At 35.9% G+C, this 14,284-nt stretch overlaps 1 long non-coding RNA gene across 1 annotated transcript; it reads right to left on the reverse strand.

The window, feature by feature from the left end:
* Nucleotides 1-5,466: 5,466 nt before the first annotated feature.
* On the reverse strand, nt 5,467-10,719 carry LOC107311916 (uncharacterized). Its single transcript, XR_001554296.3, has 2 exons — nt 10,601-10,719; nt 5,467-8,534 (listed from the first exon to the last, which is right to left on the reverse strand). It is a non-coding gene; the product is annotated as an uncharacterized LOC107311916 (long non-coding RNA).
* Between the last annotated feature and the right edge of the window lie 3,565 nt (nt 10,720-14,284).

Genomic DNA, 14,284 nt, shown 5'->3' on the forward strand with positions numbered 1-14,284 from the left:
ATAATTAGTGTCTTTCCCTTTCTTTTCCTGATATCTCTACTTTGACCTGCATGTTTTTGCATTTGTTAAAATAGGGAGTGTAGAGAGAGCAACACTCTTCATTACACAGCTTTGATTCTTCCCTACTGCAGGTACATCCTTTGCCTCATATAATACAGGGGAAAAATAAAAAGCAATCGGATAATTAAAATGGTATCATGTATATCATAGTCAGACTCTATCATGTGTATTATATACAAGAGGGTGTGCATGTGAGCATTAATGCAACACAGATTCTGTCACTTCTTGCCTTTCAGGAGATTCAGGTTGTACCTCTGACAGGTGAAGCTGACCAGCATATTTTTGGAAATGCTGTTGGAAACAGTCTGCGTGGACTTGAGGATTTTACCATCAGGCTGTTGGTATTGGTAAACAGACTGCCTGGGGACCACTATTTTGTTCACCTGGCTGCAAACAGAACTCTGGACTGCTGCACAGGTCTCAGAGGTCTTGCTTTGAGGATCAGCTTCTCAGTCAAATGCACAATTTATTCTTAGGAATAAATTGCTCTCCTCTCGGTCTGCAAAAGATAATCTCATTGCTTGGTGTTACACTAATATGAGAAGGGCTGAAAAGCAACCTATCACTCCATTCTTTCCTTTGTGTTCCAGTGTACTGCCCTGCATGTAGCCTGGATCATGAAAGCACTTGTCCTAGAAATGAACAGGTTCATGGTGGAAGCAAGTTTCACAGATATGGACTTACCAGGAGTAGAGGAGCAGGAAAATTCAGGAATCTTAGGAGATGATAGAGTCTTTTGGGCTTAGCTTCTCCTCAACCTCAAAAGGCTCTCCTGTTCCTCTTTCAGTGTTTTTCACCCCTCATCTCTTTTCCCAGTCTCTTGATCCCCATTCAACTTGTTGAATTGCCACTCTGGAGGTATTTGATTTCTGTCTTAATCTTTACTCTGTAAATATTCACCCCATCTTTCTGCTACTTTGCTACTTGCTTTTCTCCATCTCCTCTTCCTTTTTTGTTTTGTTTTTTTTTGTTTTGTTTGTTTGTTTGTTTGTAGGGTAGGATGGAACCTTTCCTTCCTCACCACAAGTCCACCAACAATTCAATTATTCAATTTACTGTCACCATCATTTGCTATCAACAAAAATGCTTGAAATCCCACGATGTCTGCACTCCAGACACTACTTTGGGGGCTATTAGTAATAGGTGAATGGTTGGACCGGAGGATCTTTCAGGTCTTTTCCAACCTTGGTGATTCTATGATTCTATGATTCTGTGATTCCAATTAAAGACAAATCTTGGAATCCTAGCTTGGTCCCCCAGCAGACACCCCAAGAAAGCCTTTTCCTCACCTGCTCTGGGATGGTAAGGCTGTATGGCATTTCATCTACTAATCTGACTTGGCCTTTATTTCACAAGTGATTTCTTTTTATTTCATAAAATATTTATGCATTAGCAAATTTGTGTTCATACTCACAGACATGAGAAAAGACACATCCTTTTTTACTAAGACTACTGTCCTTGTCTGTAAGAGAAATACAGTTTCAAAGAAGAATTATCTACATTTAGCATATGATTAAACTTAGTGTAAATAATTAAAGAAATCCATGTAAGTGAGTAATGAGAGAGCAACCTGCAGCTCAAATGGAATACTCTTGTCTGCAAAAAATAGAGTCAGGTGGGAGTGTAAGAATACCCTGTGTTGACTACAAGTAACAAGCAAAGCAAGCTGCTATTACCTGTGGCAGTTAGTTATTCTAAACAAAAAACAATAGAACTTAGCCTTGTTGAAAACAACTGGTTCCAGCAGCACCACATGTAAATCCTAACATCCTCCCTTTCTTAGGAGCTTTTAAAAATATTTTCTACCAGACTTCCCATAGTAGTAGAACTATTACCAATGCTATGCTACTTATGGCTGTAAAAGATTCATGAGAGAATTTTTATGGCAGGCCTTGTGACTCTGAAAAATCCACACGAATCTTCTTCACTTCATTATTGAAAGATATGCATTCACTTCACACCAGCCCAAGTGCATAAATAAAGTGCAACAAGCTCTGCAAGGTAGGACACAAAGTTACATTTCAAAATGTTATGAATAATAATACAAAAAAAAAAAAAAAAGATAGAAATGAGACAATAACTGTGCACAGGTTTAATACAATTAAAACCCAACTGATATATAATAATTGGCTGACATTCAAGTTTTTTTTTGGGGGGGGTGGGGGGGGGAGAAGAAGGAGGGGGTATAATGTACTAAACTTCTTTCTTACTCTCATTCTCTTTTTAAGGGTTTTATAAACATTTCTTTTTCTCTCTCTCTCTCTATATACATTTTCCACACACGATGTAAGGTTCATCTGTACTACTAATAAGAAACAAAAATTTTTTGACTTATCATTTTACATAGTTTCATGTCATGGATGTCTTCTTGATGAAATACTGTTACAGAGTCTTTTCTGCTTTGGTACTTCCACTGTAAATTACAAGCCATACAGTTTCTTCTCCTCTGCCCCTAATGCTTTGAAATAACTGGGCTTAGCATAAAGCTTTTTTCTTCTGGATCTGGGTGTTTTCTCCATCTCACACTTTGCTTTCCCATCTTACTAGCTGCCAGTTTTTTTAAGCTTCTATATACGTGATAGTTTTCTTCAACTAAGCTAAACAGAATCAGTGGCCTTCTACCTTCTTATGTTCATCCCTGTCATCATGTACACCATTCACAGCTTCAAAGGTTTCCCCAGGGGTCCTAGCACAGTAGAAAATCCTGATTATAAGTGACATTTGAGTGGATTTTTAGAATTAGTGTATTAACAATTACACCCAACCTTAGGCTCTTTATTAACAGTATCAAGACTGGGGTCTAGGACTGAATTCAATGCAGCTGTGTCATCTTCTCATCTTTTCCAGCATGTGCATTGTTCTTAGCAGCGTTCTAAAGATGGGCGAAGAGGTAGGTACTTGCTGTTTGCTATGTAGAATGACCATCTTTGACTTTTTCTGAAGGGTGAAACAGAGGTGGAGTCAGAAATATCTGATCTCAGGTAAATACCTTATTTACCCTACACAACAGGGTATTTCCATTTACAATATTGAGGACATCCTGGGCAATGATACATGTTTTACCTGTAAAAAAGCCCTCTGAAATAGGTCTCTTAACATCACCTAGAAAATACCTTGAATTGCTAAAAACATTTTTTTAGCATTTTGTAATAATCTCTGTATATTCATGTATGATATGGAGTGATAGAATACAGTGGGAAAGATGGCAATTGCAGATTCCTTCCGCAGAATAGATGTAACTCCACGGAAAATGTCATTACCGGTGTTTTGATAATACATTAAGACACTTTCATCTACTGTGATGTGTCCGCAATTTTCTTTCCTGTTTTGAGGTTAAAAACTAAAGCCTATAAGCCAGTATAAATATCTATGAACCTCTGCATTTCAATTCTTGTTTGCTTGTTTGTCTGCCAATTTAGTTACAATCAAGTGAGTCTTCTCGTGAACCGGGATTAGAAGCTCTAGCTGCAGACTAAACATAATACTGACTCTGCTACCTGACTGTCAATGCTTTATTAGTATTCCTGTTGTCACATATTACTCAGGTCAAATTTAAGTGTCATGTGCCTATTGAAAACACCTCCAACTACAGATGATAATTGTAGCAATTTCAGATATTGATTAACCTATAAAAATATTAATTGTTTGACATTTTCTTTCTACATAAGAAACACATTTGTTTCTAAGACCCTGTAGAATTAAAAAAAATTAGATAAGTCAAGCATCGGGACAAGGTGATTATTTAACATCTGTGACCAAGGAAAAGGCTCAAGGAGAAAAATCATCCAACATCTGCACTGTCGGTAAAATACTTGTAAAAAACACAAGTGAAGTGTGATTAATCACCATGGATGTATGATTGAGTCAATTGACTGTTACTTTTTCATGATGATTAATCAGCTACAAAAATTATAATTGTCCCACTTATAGTGGCTGCATGCTGTGCCTGATGACATCATTTGGGCTACAGATACTCAATGAGTGGTTTTCAAAAGAATATGCAGATGAACCATAAAGGGTGGATTAGGTTAAAACTACGTTCTGAAGATCATCTTTGGCTTTTGTAACTCAGACTTTGCATTGTTTTAGCAGCTGAGTGAAGGGTCAAATATTTTGTTATTCCTACTTTGGAATATCATAATCAGATTGCATTAAAATCAGAGGCATGAATTTTGTCATTTACCACCATTAAACAATATTTCCATTAGGGAAACATCCAGAGGCAGAGAACAAAACAAAAAATATTTTCATAGCATTAGATAAATGAATGATATGCCCTCAGCACACATTTGCAAGAAGGAGATGGCAGAAAATAAAGTGCTTCCAAAGTGGCAATGACAAACACTGAAGAAAAAAATAAAACTGGATTGGAATTGTTTGCTTCAGTAACAGAAAATGAGGAACATTGAATACTTAAGGGAAACAAATTTTTATATACATATTTTTTATTGTTTTATTATGAATCAAAAGCATGAGGTCAACAACAAAAAAATTAAAAAAAAATGTTAAATTTAAATCCAAATAGAGACTAAAAGACATGTAAACCAATCCAGCTGATTAATTAATTACTACTTGGGTTCTGCGACTATATTTTAACCGTGTGACCTGAGATCCCATCTGAGGTTGGCATACTCCTTCTTCCTCCGTCTCCCCACAGGACCTGGCTCCCAGGAGAAAGAAACTTGATCACACTGTCCAAAAGAGAACAGCAAACTATCTGGGTCAGCCCTCAATGTGGATAATGATCAGGAATCCAGACATAGCCTTGAGATCAAGAAAGTAATACACAAATTATAAGGATAGTGACAGCTCCTGTGATTATAACAAAACTCCAGTACTTTTAAAAGCACATATGCTGTTATGCTTTAGGGCATAAACCAGCCACTTACTAAGGATTTAAGAAGCAACTCCCTTTGTAGGCAGGTGTTTCTTCAGGCTTTTTTTTTTTTTTTTTTTCCTTTTTTTTTTCTTCTTCTTTTTCTTCTTCTTTTTCTTTTTCTTTTTCTTTTTCTTTTTCTTTTTCTTTTTCTTTTTCTTTTTCTTTTTCTTTTTCTTTTTCTTTTTCTTTTTCTTTTTCTTTTTCTTTTTCTTTTTCTTTTTCTTTTTCTTTTTCTTTTTCTTTCTCTTTCTTTTCCTTTTCCTTTTTCTTTTTCTTTTTCTTTCTCTTTCTTTTCCTTTTTCTTTTTCTTTTCCTTTTTCTTTTTCTTTTTCTTTTTCTCTTTCTTTTCCTTTTTCTTTTTCTTTTTCTTTTCCTTTTTCTCTTTCTTTTCCTTTTTCTTTTTCTTTTTCTTTTTCTTTTTCTTTTTCTTTTTCTTTTTCTTTTTCTTTTTCTTTTTCTTTTTCTTTTTCTTTTTCTTTTTCTTTTTCTTTTTCTTTTTCTTTTTCTTTTTCTTTTTCTTTTTCTTTTTCTTTTTCTTTTTCTTTTTCTTTTTCTTTTTCTTTCTTTTTCTTCTTCTTCTTCTTTTTTTCTTATTTATTTACTTATTTATTTATTTTCTGACAACGTTGCTTGCACCTTTCTTTAAGGCAGTCAGGATTTGGCATCTGTCAGAGACAGGGCACAACACTGGATGGATCGCTGATCTAATCCAGTCTGGCATCTCCTATGTTCCTATGAAGACTGTGCAAGCTTCATGGCAGATATTGGTTTCACATGTAAGCCTCAAAGTGTCATCAAACTGTTGAGTGGGAAAAGTGCAGCACTTTATAAACAGATAACCCTGAAGGCTCCTAGGGGAAGACTGTTACTTCAGGATCCTGGATGATCTGAAAGGGGTGATGTACTGAGATCTGACACAATAACACAAATGATGAATTATTCCAGGCAATTTTGCCCCATCAGGCTAAATTCAAATATCCTAATGGACTGTGCAAAGGACTGCATTGCAAAAACCTCAGCCCCTCTTTTCTCACTATTCTTTTACATGTCTTTGTATCTACAAAGAATAGGTATTTGCAGCGTACAAGTTCATACTTTAAACCTAAAGTTCAAAGTCTTGTTTAGGAAGTGAGATGATTCTGATGGAAAAGTTCTTTAAAATCCTCAGAGATAACATGCTTGGAGGAGTACCATCTTTTACAGTCATTTAAAATAGACTTCAATATTCTTTTCAGTCTGTTCAGTGCAGGGAATACCTTTCTGAGCTGTACATAAGACCTCACTAATGATCTGTAATGAAGAGCTCCTTTTTGCACATCCAGCATTTTTCACTAAAATTCAAGAAAATAGCACAATTTTGCCACTGCTATTCCCCTTTTAGTGCCCTGGCTTTGCTTTTGAATTATAGCATGAACAGTGAAGTCACAAAGTATAGTTCTATATGTCCTTCTTAGGTCTTCAGTACACACAGTCTCACATCTGTGTATTCTGAAGTCTGGTTCATTTCTATTCCTCAAATGTTAACCTTTATAAAAACTCATTTTTTATAAGCCACAGAAGAAGAGGTTTTTTACAGGTTTATACTTACTGAGATATATTTGGTACCCTCTTTTATTTAGATTAGAAAGGGAAACATGGGAACTCTGGTCTCTTGAGTTTTTCCTAGGCACCTACTAATTGTTAATTATTAGAGACTAACTAAGTCACTGAAGTGAGTCGTTTGGCTGGTGTCTCAAATGCTGTCATTTACTACTACACAAATCAGCCTAGTGATAGAGTGTCTTTAAATTAGGTTACAACCATGCAGTTATTGGACAGGGAGTAATTGATAAAACCATTAGTAACACTTGTAGAGATAACAGCTAGCAAAATCATGCAACCATAATTATTCCTAATGGATACATGCTATAAATTGTGGCAAGAAAAAAATCTTGCATTATCTTTCAATCAAATTTGACAGTCCTGGTAGATTACTGTAGACTAAATGCTCATGTATGAAAAAAAAAATGACCTATCAGAATATCTTTGCTTTTTTCCCTTTCCCTTCTCTTTTCCCATCAAATTATGTGGTGTTTTTTTTCTTCCTTTCCTTTTTTCTTTTCTTTTTTCTTTTTTTTTTTTTTCTTTTATAATTTATTTCTACAGTGGCTTTCAGACTAAGGAAATGCAGTCCTTCTTATTAGCTGCCTTTACCACAGCGTTTTATATTTTTCGTCAGACACAAGACAAGTCAAGACTTTTTGTAATGTGACAACATGAAAAGAATTACCAGTTTGAATAAATGATTCCAGTTCGCATTACATTTTTCCAACAGCAAAACATATTCTTTAATAATACATAAAGTTTTATCTGTAGTCTGGTGTTAACATTTGTTTCAGTAAACAAAGACTCCAACTGTTAGTGCCATACCCTGCCCCCTTCTGACTTTTCTCTCCTCCAAAATTAATGGTTGTTTTACTATTTGTTTTTTCATTCTTCTGCAAGTAACAAAAGCTTGAAACTGTCCCTACTGACTAGATGAAGCTTACAATCAAGAATATCACTTGATTATGTCTTTTCCCCGCTCTCACAAGTTGACACTTCTCAACCCAGAGCTAGAAGAGTATGAAAGAAAACAGATGAATTATCCATACGAAAAAAATGCTAATTACATTTGGAAAAATTATCATATGATAATAACTTTTCAGGGAGATGCATTAGTTACTGGACTTCTGTTGTGCTTCATAAAATACTTTACTCCTGTATCTGTTGTTGTGAAACAAAACACACAGATAATTTGTACAAAGAATAATAATACCTTTTTTCCCAGAGTACCTCACATGTTGCCATTCACACATTTTTGTGCATATTATCATTTTAATGTGCATATATTTCTCTTAAGAGGGAAGTAACTCAGGAGCACAAGTTTAGTTTGGGAGTAGTCAGAGAGTGCAGCTTGCAGGTGCCCTGGTTCAGTGAAGCGTCTGATGTTTTGTCTTTGAGGCTGATGGAAAAAGTCCTTGCAAGAAAAACAGTGCTGCAATTAGCATACAGTGATGCTCTTTTGGCATCAAAGGCAGAGAGGCTGTGAATGCTGAACTCACTCCATGCTCAGGAGAGGTGAAGATTTGTGGAAGTTATCTGAATTATGCATCTGACCATGATACTAGTTATGCTGCTGCTGCTCTGTACATTAGCAGAAGAATCTGTGTTCACAGTGTGTTGCTCAGCACCATGTGATGAGTGGGACACCATAGAAGTATGAAGAATTTTGTTTCCTCCCTCACAGTATGCCTAGAAGCCAAAAATTAGAAGTTCCCCAAAAGCCACCATCAGGAAGTGTTTTTCTAGGCTGCTGTACTATAGATATGCTGTGTGTCCTGCTCTGGACCATTCTTTTCTGCCTTGTCCTACTCAGTTGCCCAGTATTCATGGGTAGCTTCTCTGCTCTGATGAGTTCCTCCAGTCTGAGGCACAAACAGACAATGCTTGAAGAGTGTTGCATATTACAAACATCACCTTTGCCATCTGCTACTTTGTAGAGATGGAGGCACATCTGGGGTTAACCTTCCACATTCCTTACTGTGAGAAAACTGTTCTGGGCCATGTTTTTCCCCTGGAAAACAGACATAAAGTGTAGTTAAGCCTAAAAACCATGTCTTGCTGCAAGGCAAGGAATGGTTTGCACCAAGGGATTTTTATTTTCCTTCTATTTTACTCTGACATCCAGGTCACAGTGTACCTATCATTTCCGCTTTAGCCAGGCTTAGGTTTGCTTAGCAGTATTTTTTGGCAGCTCGTGAAGTCACACTAAAATGAGTCATCAACATCTTAACAGCATGCCAAAATGATTCCGTTACTTTGACAAACAAGCACCCCAACTTCTTATTGATTTGTTGCATGCAGATTTAATGAAGATAAGTCACCATTTCTGCATCAATGATAGAGAGAAGGAGCAAAACATTTGGCCATTTCAGAAACCTCAGGTGTTGCCTCTGCATGGGAGCAGGGCAAATTTATTTTCCCAGTTCTGAGAGAGGATTGAGTTATTGTCTAACTCTGCTGCAAGTAGGGCAGAAGCAAAGACTCTGGCATTGATTTCCATATGGGTGCTGCTCTGTTACTTCTAGGCTGTAACTGCTGTAGTCTTGCAAAAACCTATTGTGTCTGACTCCTCGACTTGACAATCCAAATGGATTAGTTTTATGACTGAAGCAAGGACATCCCCTTATGTATTATATGCATCAAATTTCAAGCAGGTAAATGCTATCCTCACGTTCAATAACCACATCCACTTGATTTTTCTTTCTGGATGATTTGTTGACTGTGCATACAGACCCATACATAAAATGCTGCCTATTACAATACAAATATGGAATACGGCTTATACTTATGTGCATTTTTATTATATCACCCCAAACTGTAAAAATGAATTTCAGAAATTAAGTTAAAAGCCAACTTAAAAAAAATGTTTCAGTAAAAATCACAACTGAGCTCTTAATACTGTTTTTTTTTTTTTTTGTTTTTTTTTTTTTTAATGGATTGTTAAATGCTTATAAACCAGCCTTGAGTATAACAAATTAACTCAGTGAAAATTAGTTCAGGTGAAACCTTTTGATTTTCTCATTGTCCTCTTAATTAGAAATTAACCACCCTGGCATATACATTATACCAGAGCTGTATGAGTTTTTAATATATCCAGACACATACAAACCTCATACTTCCCCCGAGAAAGTTGAGTTTCTAAAGATTTAATTCAAGTTCCAAGGTCAAACTGAATAGATCTGAATTTCTTTTTAAAATGGGAGTTTCATTCCAATGAGGACTCAACTTCAATTTACTGCTTTTTCCTAAGTTGTGACAGTATGGCACATAACATCACATGCAGATAGCAAATCAAGTACACTGACAGCACAATGCCAAAAAGGTTGCCCAAGAGCACACTGTGAAGGCTAGTTGTAAGAAAAGATTCCTTTTTTAAAACCCATTTTTAAAAGACTATTCCAAATCACGCCATTGCATCTTCTAAACAAATCTTTCTTGTGTCTTGCAGACAGATTTCTTGTGTATTGCAGAGTATCACAAATATAATGGAAAACCAAATATTTTACCTATTTTGCAGGCAAATAATACACCTGACAATAAACCACACACTTCAGGGGATGGATTCTAGCCTCCATTAAATCTACTTTACTGATCAACACCAAAATGAGAGACTGAGAATTTTGCTTTTCCACAGAGAAACTGTGGTGATGGGGTTGACAGACTGACCCTGTGCTTTGCAGGATGCTGTGAAAATGAAGGCCACCAGATTTAGTTATCAACCAGCCCACATTACCAGAAATCTATTATTGACACTCAGGATTCCTCCAAATTGTGTCTGAGGTTCTCCATAGGTGTATGAATGTCCCTGAGCATTTTTCACTCACCTTAAACTCCACTGCACCATCACTCCATGGCTACATCAGCCGCACTATTTCCCATGACTTTTTACATTCCATCTCCTCACAGTCTCTCACTAAAGTCACGTCTGACAGTGCAAAATTCCCTCTTCCTGGCTCACTGTCTTCCTTCCTCATTTTTCTATCCCTCAAATTCTTCTCCATTAACTATTCCTGAGGCACAAGACCCTGACAGAGATAACTCCTCTGAGAACTATAGAACTATATGTCCTCAACTTACTGGTAATTTGCTTGCACTGATGTAGTGGAAAACCAGACTGTAGAAGTTCCAGATGAAGAAGGTTTCAGATTCCAGTCCTTACAAGGTCTTCCAGGACATGCACACACTTCAGGTATGATTTTCTTCATTAGTGGAAGAAAAAAAAGATAGAAACATCTGAGGAATGTGCTCATAATTAGGAAAGCACACTGAAAGGAAAAAAAAAAAACAACTATGATATGTGCTGTTTGGTATTTTCTCCACATGTTGCTGTCCTTGGATAATTTCCATGCTCTTTCTGATTCTTTCCTATACTATAGAAATTAAGCAGTTCTCTGCTGGTTGGATATTGAAATGGAAATAGCACTCAGTAATAAGCCCTCTAATTTATTACAGTATTTTTACAAATGACATTCTGCATAAACAATTTGCTATAAAATCAGAAAAGGTGCCTGTAGCAGTACTTTACTGAGGGATCTGTATCTGAATTAGAAATAGGATAGGAAGAATGTGAAGGTATGTCACTACCTTTCTAAGATCCACAAATTAAAACTTGGTAGATTTCTATAAAAATAAAGCACATCAAGAAACATAAGTTCAAATATAAAGGATAAATAGTAATGAATAACACTGAAGTTAAATTAAAAAAAAAAAAAAAATTTCTTCGACCACTAAAAGGGTATTTACGTGATTATAAGGTCTAACATTATTAAAAAACAAACAAACATACAACAAAGCCAAGCTCTGTTCTCAGACACGTAAAGCAAATTTAAAGCTGAATAGAACATAATTGATGCAGGTGACTTTGACAGTAACATTTTAAAAGTGATTTCAAAGACGTGCTATCTGGAACAGTTAGCCAGGGCAACAGAATATATGTTTAAGAAAGTTAGAGACAACATTCAAGCCGCACAATGTTACCTGTGATAAATGTTATAGATGTGATATTAGTGCTCTTGAAAAGGTGGCAAGGTTGAAAGCATAAGTTCTGAGGACAAGCTGAACATCTAAATCTATGAAGTCTAGAAAGAAAAATCACTTAAGAGAAGATTTAATTGAAGTATTTAAAATTTTAAATGGAACAGATAATGTCAACATGATCTTCTACTTTCAGACGGGCACAGGAAGATAGGACAAGAGGAACATAAATGAGAATTAAAGGAGAACAAATTTAGAGCAGACAGACGTGCTCATCCATGATGAGAATAATAAACATGCAAAAAATCATCTTGGCTAGTGAGGCCACGAGTCAAAAAAGACTGGCGGCATTCTGATGGGATGTGCAGTGGATGGTCTGTACGAACTGCAGTCAAGTAATAGAAGCACAGGCTGGTGGACAAAACCAACGTTTTTCCCTTTAACAACCAAGGAAACTCTGTGTTTGTGTAGTCCTTGCAACAAGATTGTTTATAAAGTGTAAACTATGCAGTGATATGCACTACTTAATTTACTGTTTAACTCAAAGATTTTTTCAGCAAGGAAGGGAACTTCTAAAATTTATGTTATTGAGCAACACCCATTAAAATAGTAGCAATATTATTAAGCAATATATTCTGAAATGCTCTGGGATTTTCAGAGATGAGTATTCAAAGACAGAAACGTGATGTTATAACATTTAGAATAAGATGTTAAAAGTAAATGAGAACACTACCAGACAACTGGAGAAATCAGATCTTCGGGGTCCAGAAACAATGAAGCAGGTAGATAAACACTGTTGTGTAATGATGGACTAGAACAGAATCAATAGTGCACTAATTTTAAAAAGATTTCTGCACCATGAAAGGGAAATTAAAGCTTTCAGTAGAACAAGCTAAAAATTTTGAAGAGAGGGGAATCTAAGAACTGCCCAAAGAAGATGTCAGTAATCTTGAATTGTGACACTTACTACTATAGACAATTTACTCCCCCCCCCCACACTCCATTATTTTAGTTTAAAAAATTGAGCTATTTCTAATAGTAATAACTATTGGAGTGACTATTGACATCTTGTACAGGGACAAAGCAAGAAGTTTTTCTGGAACCTTCACATAAAACTCACTTTGTCAGGTCTCAGTCAACCCATTCACCCATCCGGAATTTCCAGAAGGAAGTTGTAAGAATTTTAAGCGGCTATTGTAAGTCTCCATCTGTCAATTCCCAAATAAGTATCCACAGTATAATTTTGTAGCTGAGAATGTTGGTCCATCTTTTTGGACAGATGACAATATAGAACTCCTAGAAGAAAGTCCTACAGCAACTGAGTAGGTGTTCTACATCAAGGACAGTCATTATTAATTTTGAATGTGTTTAGGTATGAAAATGTTTGTTTGGGACATTTTGATAATGTCATAGAACTAATGGGAAATCAAGTTTAACAAAAGCATTTTTGTGCTTGTAGTTTCTGAGTAGAGCTTTTTCTGTGTCCCTCTTTGTCCCCCAAACCTGTGAAGTCTCTCAATATCACTGCGTGGCAGTGCTGGTACTGTTTCATTTGGTTAACAACTGGATATAACCCATTTAATCCTGTTTATCCTTGTTGTGCATCGATAATGTTTGCATTGAAACTTGAAGAGACATAAAATGAAATGCCATCTAACTTGCACATATGCCCACACTCGATTTTATTTCCCTTTTGGAGCAGAGGTTTCAGGCCCCGTAGCCTGAGATTACCAAAGACATAAGAAAAGAGGTCAGTGACCTATCTGCAGTTAAAATGATAAGGGCTGAGTGAGAAAGCAGTGACACAACAGCAAAACACTCCAGTGCCTACTGTGATGCAGCTGCAGTGGTCCAGCTTGCTCTCTCCAACCTCAGAACAATCTAAGCTCTTTATTTATTTCATAACCAGGAGTGGAGCTGTATCACAGCGCAACAGCACAGTAATAGTTCAGACAAGGACAATACTGCTCATGGTAATTAACAGATTTACTTGTAAATGCTCTATAAATTAATTCTGTACTTAAGTTGTGAGTGCTATATTAGGAAAGATATATTTTTATTTTTTTTTTTAATGTTTTATTTTTCCTTCTAATTTATAACCAAGAGGTTGAAGTAATCACTCTAAGGGACTTTTTTTTAATGTTTAGCTTAGTCAGTAATTCTAGTAGTAGGGGGTATTAATTAAAAAGACTGAACTCTATGTTTGCCCTCCATCACCAACATTTACTTTTTCTTCAAATAACACAAAGTAACTGGTTGATAAGGGAATGTTTCAGTCATTTTCAATTAGCTGTAAAGAGTTTTTTTTACAGTAGTCTGGCTTCTGGTTAACTGACCAACAGAACAATGATGGCTATTTTATACTGTGGAGATGGTGCTGACAGGGGGTATAATGAGAGAAACAGTCTCAGATTTTTTTCTTATTAACAATTGTAACCAAAGCCCCCACTGGCCCTGCTAAATGGGTAATAGTGTATTACTGTATTGGTAGAGTAGTGTAGGAGATTACAGACAAAGTTGGTTAATTAGTGAGATCTGAAGTGTTACTTCTAACGCTGTCCCAGCTCTGCAGTTTTCCTACAGTTTCTAATTATTTGCCTTTGAATAAGAATACAGTACTAGATTTCCCAACCTGATTATTTCATAAAATCTGAATAGATAATCAAGCATTACTTATTTCAAACAAAATACAGTCAAATTGAGCTTAACCTCAGATGTATGCATACGGTAGATTTGGTATTGATATTGATTTTCCAGTAAATCATCTTAAGTTCAAATGATCAAAAA

The sequence above is a fragment of the Coturnix japonica genome, chromosome 3 (assembly GCF_054131305.1).
Source record: "Coturnix japonica strain WE chromosome 3, WE-NBRP24, whole genome shotgun sequence".
Classification (NCBI taxonomy): Eukaryota; Metazoa; Chordata; class Aves; order Galliformes; family Phasianidae; genus Coturnix; species Coturnix japonica.